Genomic DNA, 6,031 nt, shown 5'->3' on the forward strand with positions numbered 1-6,031 from the left:
ACCTCACAAGGGGAGGTGTCATTGCTCCTGATCTCATGTGCTTGCAGAGGTGCCAGGCAGCCCCCACAGCTGAGAGCCAGGGGCCTAATCCAAGTGGAGGCCAGAACCATGGATTCCATCTGGGTGGAGGCCTCAGAGGTACTGGGGGTAGGGGGGAGACAGCCACAGAGGGGATCTTCAGGATGTAGTGCATCACCACCATGGTACAGGGGTACAGGTAGTAGTCTGGGCTGTGCCAACCCTTCTCTTCAGGCTTGCTGCCTAGAGCCTTGTGCCCCTCCTGTGTTCCCTCCTGTGTTCCCTCCTGTGCTAACTCACACACTGGGCCCAGAGCATGCCTATTTGTGTGCTCTGTTCACAAGGCTGCAGTTGCATGGCTCCCTGGGGGGCTGGGCCAAGTAGGAGCTGAGTGGGGATGTGACCCTCCTCGGCTCCTCTCAGCTGCCTCTGGCAGCTAACTATCTCCCACCCACTGTGGGCCCCACCTACCTCCCGACTATGCTGGGGGTCCGGATTGGGGTCCACTGGTTGTCCCAATGTGGGTCCTGGGGATCACAGAGATGCAAGAGGCTTCTGCCCATGTGTCTTGCACTAGAGCCAAACCAAATTGCAGTTTCCACCATTGGCAGGCCCTTTTAAATTCTGCGCGTGCACAGTGGGCCCACTGCTGGTGCTCCACCACTTTCAGGGGCTGGGGGTTGCTGCCCCACTGGAAAAGGGGGCAGGTAAGTGCCCCCCTGCTCCCCTCTTTCACGTGCCAGGCAACACTGGTTGTGTGGCTTTCTTGAGGGCTGGGCCAAGTAGGAGCCAGGGTGGGGGAAGTGACCCTCCTTGGAGCTGACAATCTCCTGCAGCTTACTCTCTCCCACCCACCAGTTGCACTGGGAGTCAGGGCTGGGGTCTGTTGGGTGTCCCACTGGGGGTGCTGGGGATCTGGGGCTCATGGGGGCACGATGGGCTTCCTTCCGCGTCTCACACCAGAGCCAGACCAAACTGCAATGGTATCCAGCACCTGATGGTACTGTTTTATGGCATTCACTGCCATGCCCACCAGGGTAACTTGCTGCTCCTGGGTCTCCAGGTGCCTCTCCTCCAGGGCCAGGAGCCAGTCCTGGAACTCTTGGTCCAGCCAGTACCTCTCCCACTTGCAGGCAACATCCTCCACGCTCCAAGCCTGTGAGTCTGCCAGCTACTCCTTGGCCACCATAACCTGCTGGTTTAGCAGGCAGGTCTAGTCCTGGGTCCTGTGCTGCCACAGCCAGCACGTATGCAGGGCCCCAGCCAAGACTGATGGTGCATCCTGGCAATCAACTGATGTCTCTCCTCCACCTGCAGATGCAGGTCCTACAGAGCAAGGAGAAAGAGCTTGTTTGTGAGAGTTTGCAACATTTCTGAGGCAAGGTGCTCAATACCAGGGGTCTATGTGCTTCCCAGCCTCAGACTGGGCATAATGCAGGCACAAGGGCCCATAAATTGGTCAGGTAGGCCCTGGCACAGGCAGCCCCCATCTGAGCCCCTTGTCTCTGCTTACTCTGCAGGGGCAGTTGGACTGCTGGCTGCTGACAACAGGTGGACTGCTTCCCCTGCCTCCTTCCCTGCCTGGGACAGGCCTAGTTTCTGGCAGCACCTTTGCCATGGCTCCAGAGCCATTCCCCCCCACTTCTCTCCCTGCAACCCAGCCTGTCTCCTGTGCTGCTGCCAAGCCCAGGGCTCCTGGGCTTGAGGGGCAAGAGGGTCCTGCCCAACAGGGGCACAGGGTTGTTGGTGGGGGAGCTTCTACACATTTGCTCCCAGCCAGTGATTACACGTTACCATGTGGTATCTACTTGGGCGTTAATTAGCTACTTGCATTTACAGGTAGCAAATTAACTTGCAATTAGAGCAATTTACTGTGCAGGAAATGTCTGCATGTGTAGACTGTGACATTTACTGGGCACTAATTTACTCTACTGCTCAGTAAACCATCTCAGGTAGACATGCCTAGTGTGTCCAGAGCAGTATGTTTTTCAGTGTTAGAAAGAAGAGAGAGGAGAGAGGCAGGAAATTTTAAGAAAATTAAAGGAGGTCACTGCCTGCAGCTCATTGAAACTGAATGAGAGTTGGTCCCCTACTTCCCAAATGGTCTTATAAAAATCTTAGCCTCTATAATGAAAAGAAGGTTGTGTGTGGGGAAGGAAGAGGGCAGTGAGGGGTGGCGGGATGGGAAAGAGATAGAGGGAATGTACAAGCTTTATTTTAGAATGGAAGAGAAAAAAATAGGGGCAGAAGAAGACAGAGGTTCTTCAAAATCCTCAAGTCTCTTGAGAAAAGGAAGCATAGAATAATTCTCATGGATGAGACCAATTTTCCATTTAGTGTAGCCCCATGACTTAGGCATGTATTTAGCTTCATTTGAAAGTTTTAAATGGCTTAACTTGTTTTCTTAAGTAGCAGCTGCATTCTTTAACAGTTAGACTGCAAATTGGCAGAATAAATAGCTCTTTAAACAATGACTGAACATTAAAATGTGGAAAGGAACAACATCCATGTGAATTACACTTTAGTTGCTCCAACTCCTCCGAGAGTGTAAAATCAGACTCAGTGCCATTTCCCTTAGGCATAAAAGCTGATACAGCCCAAGCATATTTGAAAGATGCTGGCTTGAATTACAATGGCTTTTCTATGGAAAGCATAGGATGTTCATAGTTGATATTGCAAAAATGGGATTAGTACTATTAAAAATGAAAAATGTTTAGTGAATTGCAAACCCAAATACCTTCCAAATATAAAATACAAGCCAATGGTTTTTTTGTGCATGTGTGTATATATATGCACTCACATTTGTATGTGTAGGGGGGCTTTAAAGGCATATAACAAATAAATTAGTAATGTACCAGAATTCCTTTTAATAGAAGCAAAAATGCTATTTATCAGATTGACAACAGACTTATGCTAGTCTATGAGTATAATAACAATGATAATATGAAAAAACTAAATCCATACTGGAGATGCTATCATGAGGCTTTTCTTTAAAATATTCATAATCATATTTAAAGTGTTTGTGAATTTTTTAAAATCACGGAATACAGAGGCCCAATTCCAACCCAGATTAATAAGGGTGGAACTGTTAACCTTTGATTGGAGATGAATAAGAAATGGTAGTTTACAATTCATGGATTAGACAGAAAAGGTAGAGAATGAACTAATATTTTTGTTGTTTCATAAAATGAGAACAAAGGGAAATTAAGTTAATTGAATGGCATTTGGCAACAACTCTCAGTGATAAAAGGATGCACTTTTCCCACAATGCACTACTAGCATATAGAAGTCCATGGGTTATCATTGGAGTTGGAGCTTTGGTTATTTGTGTAGCAAGAATGTGCAGTTATTATTAGGGAAAAACTAGAATTTCAGAAGTTCTCTGTCTTCATGGTTAGAGGATGATACTGTAACTACCTGCTACAGGGTTCATCTGCTGGGGATGAAACACAAGTCGCAATGTAGACTGTTGGAAAGACTCTCTTGCTTCAGCAAGGAAAATGCCTTTTGCATTCCACATGAACTGATGCACCCTGTGTCTATGACACTGCCCTGAAACCATGCAATCTGGAAGCAATTCCTCACTCTGGAACTCTTTATCATTAGAATTAATTAGTATTTATGATATTTTCCTTGTTTACTACAGATGCCAATAAGCAGCTCAGGAACCAAGGAACTGTCAGACTCGCCTTTATTTTTCAAGGCTGACAACCTGGAAAAAACCCACAAAAAACAGTTGAACTCTTGCTAACTGTTTAAAAAAAATCATGCAGTGATGGAAAGGTCAACATCCAAAGCCGCTTGGGATTCAAAAAGAGGCAGCAATAAGTCTACATGGCTGCTGTGTTTTTCCAGGGGAAAGCTAAGGGGGACATCTGAGGGGTAGGGGCACTGGTCATTAATCCAGGAGACAGTAAGGAGCAAAATCCAGTGATGTTTACAGAAACAAAACATATAACATAGTGTGTGGGTTCTGAATACTGAGATCTGCTGCCTGGGCTGTCAGCCTGGAGAACTGCTTGCTTTTTTTGAATAATAAAGCAGGTATTATTGAAGCTAAATGGGTCAGGAAACAGTTTGAAGTTTTAGCCATCCAGCTGGGAGGACTGAACATCTCGGGATGCCTCACAGGACTGACCAAGGGGGGTGGAGGGTTGATGGATTCTGTGAAAACCTGATGAAAAATAACTTCAGAGAAAGTTCACATGTCAAAGCAAAATGTACAGTAATCTCCAATACGGATGGGTCTTTTCAATGTGGAAATAAGTGTGGGGGGACAGCTTCTTATGAACATCAGGAAAGATTTCTGATTGTGAATGATGATCATTCAGGCAGGACTCCATAATAGTGCTGTTAGTCTGTATGAACCAAGCATACTATTGATGGGGGAGGGTCTTTCTTTTCATTGTGTAAAAGGGGCACATGGTGAGACTGAAAGGCCTTATTCTCTTCTCCTTGCACATCACTGACTTCAGTGGAATTGATTCCTATTTATACAGGCAGAGCTAAGAGGAAAATCAGGCCATGTATATTTTAGTAAAAATATGCAACCTTACCTGAGTTAGACCTAAGGTTAGGAAAAGGTACCTGAGAAGTACCTAAAGTACCCTCTACATGTGTAGGTAAAGGCGTGATGGGATCTAATGTAAATCCACATAATCGTGCCTCTTGCAATGAGGCATGATTGTGGGATCACACATTAGATCCCATCTCACCATAAGATAAGTTCAGTGTTTCACACATCCCTGAGCCCTGGGGATTGCAGCTGCCTTGATTCCCCAGGCCTGGGGTTTTCATACCTGGTATGGTGCACCCCTGTAGCTGGAAGCCCTGTCAGTTGTGCAATACCTGTAATATGTAGAGGAGGCCTAAGAGCCCAGTGTGAATATTTTTGTTAGTCTACTGCTATGCTTAAATAAATAGGCCTGTGATAGCATCACTGTGAAGTTGGAATAGGCTCAGTGATTATGGGTATATACAAGCATTCAAATCACCTGACATAGGTTATGTGGCTTGCTCTAAGTTGCTTAAACCTGAGAGAACCTGCTTCTCCCCAAGAGTGACACAGGTTCAGTCCAATCATAATTGAGTTGGGTTCTGTCACATGTAGACTAATAGGTCCTGGGGTGTAGTTGAAGGGAGTTATAGCAGCACAGCCCCAGGGTTGGGTTGAGTGACTGGACTTTCCAAGCCCTGGGTCTGTGCTGTGAATGTGTTTGTTAGGCTGAATTAATCCTTTGCAGACTGGATTAAGCCAGGCCAATTTAAAGTTAGTTAGCTTCCTGAGATGTACTAATATTAGGTACATCATTTTAGGGCAATTTAAGCCCTGTGAATGCCTGCATGCTAGGAATTTAGTTCAACCTAACCGTGGCTAGATCAATATAAATATAAGGCTTGTATTTACCTTTTCCAGGGAGCCTAGAGCTCCTGTTACTTTAGGGAGAAAAATACAGCAGATAGAGCCCAGGCAGCTGAATAGGGGCTGACTCCAATAGGGTAAGCAGCAAGGAAACACTGCTACCTAGGTAGAGTGCTGCACATTACAGGAATAAGTTAAAAGACTATGAGTACCTATTACAGAGCTACTTGCCCTGCAATAGTGTAATAGGGCACAGACCTGCTATGGGCCACAAGGGTGCTGCTAGAGCCGTAGCTGTAAACTACCAAGGAGACCAGACATCAGGCACAGATAAGAAATGCCTGCAGGTGGCCGAGAAAGCCACAAAGCCAGAAAGGGCTGGGCCTGGGGCAGCCTATTGTGCCTGAGCCAGGGTGGGGCTTCATTTCAATTGAGAGAGAGAAGAGGAAATTTAATGTAGGCCAAGGTCAGACAGGGCCAGGGGGCCCAGTGCCTGAAAAGGACAGAGACAGAGCTAAGTGGCTTGTGCCCAAAGAGACTGGATCCTTTTAAAAGGTGCCTTGTGAAATAAATATCAGTAGGTGTGCAAACACTTACACAGGATTTACAAGGTAGTTTCATAGTTTCATAGTTAGTAGGGTCGGAAGGGAC

The sequence above is a fragment of the Gavialis gangeticus genome, unplaced genomic scaffold, assembly GCF_001723915.1.
Source record: "Gavialis gangeticus isolate Ggan-Ray unplaced genomic scaffold, GavGan_comp1, whole genome shotgun sequence".
NCBI classification, from domain to species: Eukaryota; Metazoa; Chordata; order Crocodylia; family Gavialidae; genus Gavialis; species Gavialis gangeticus.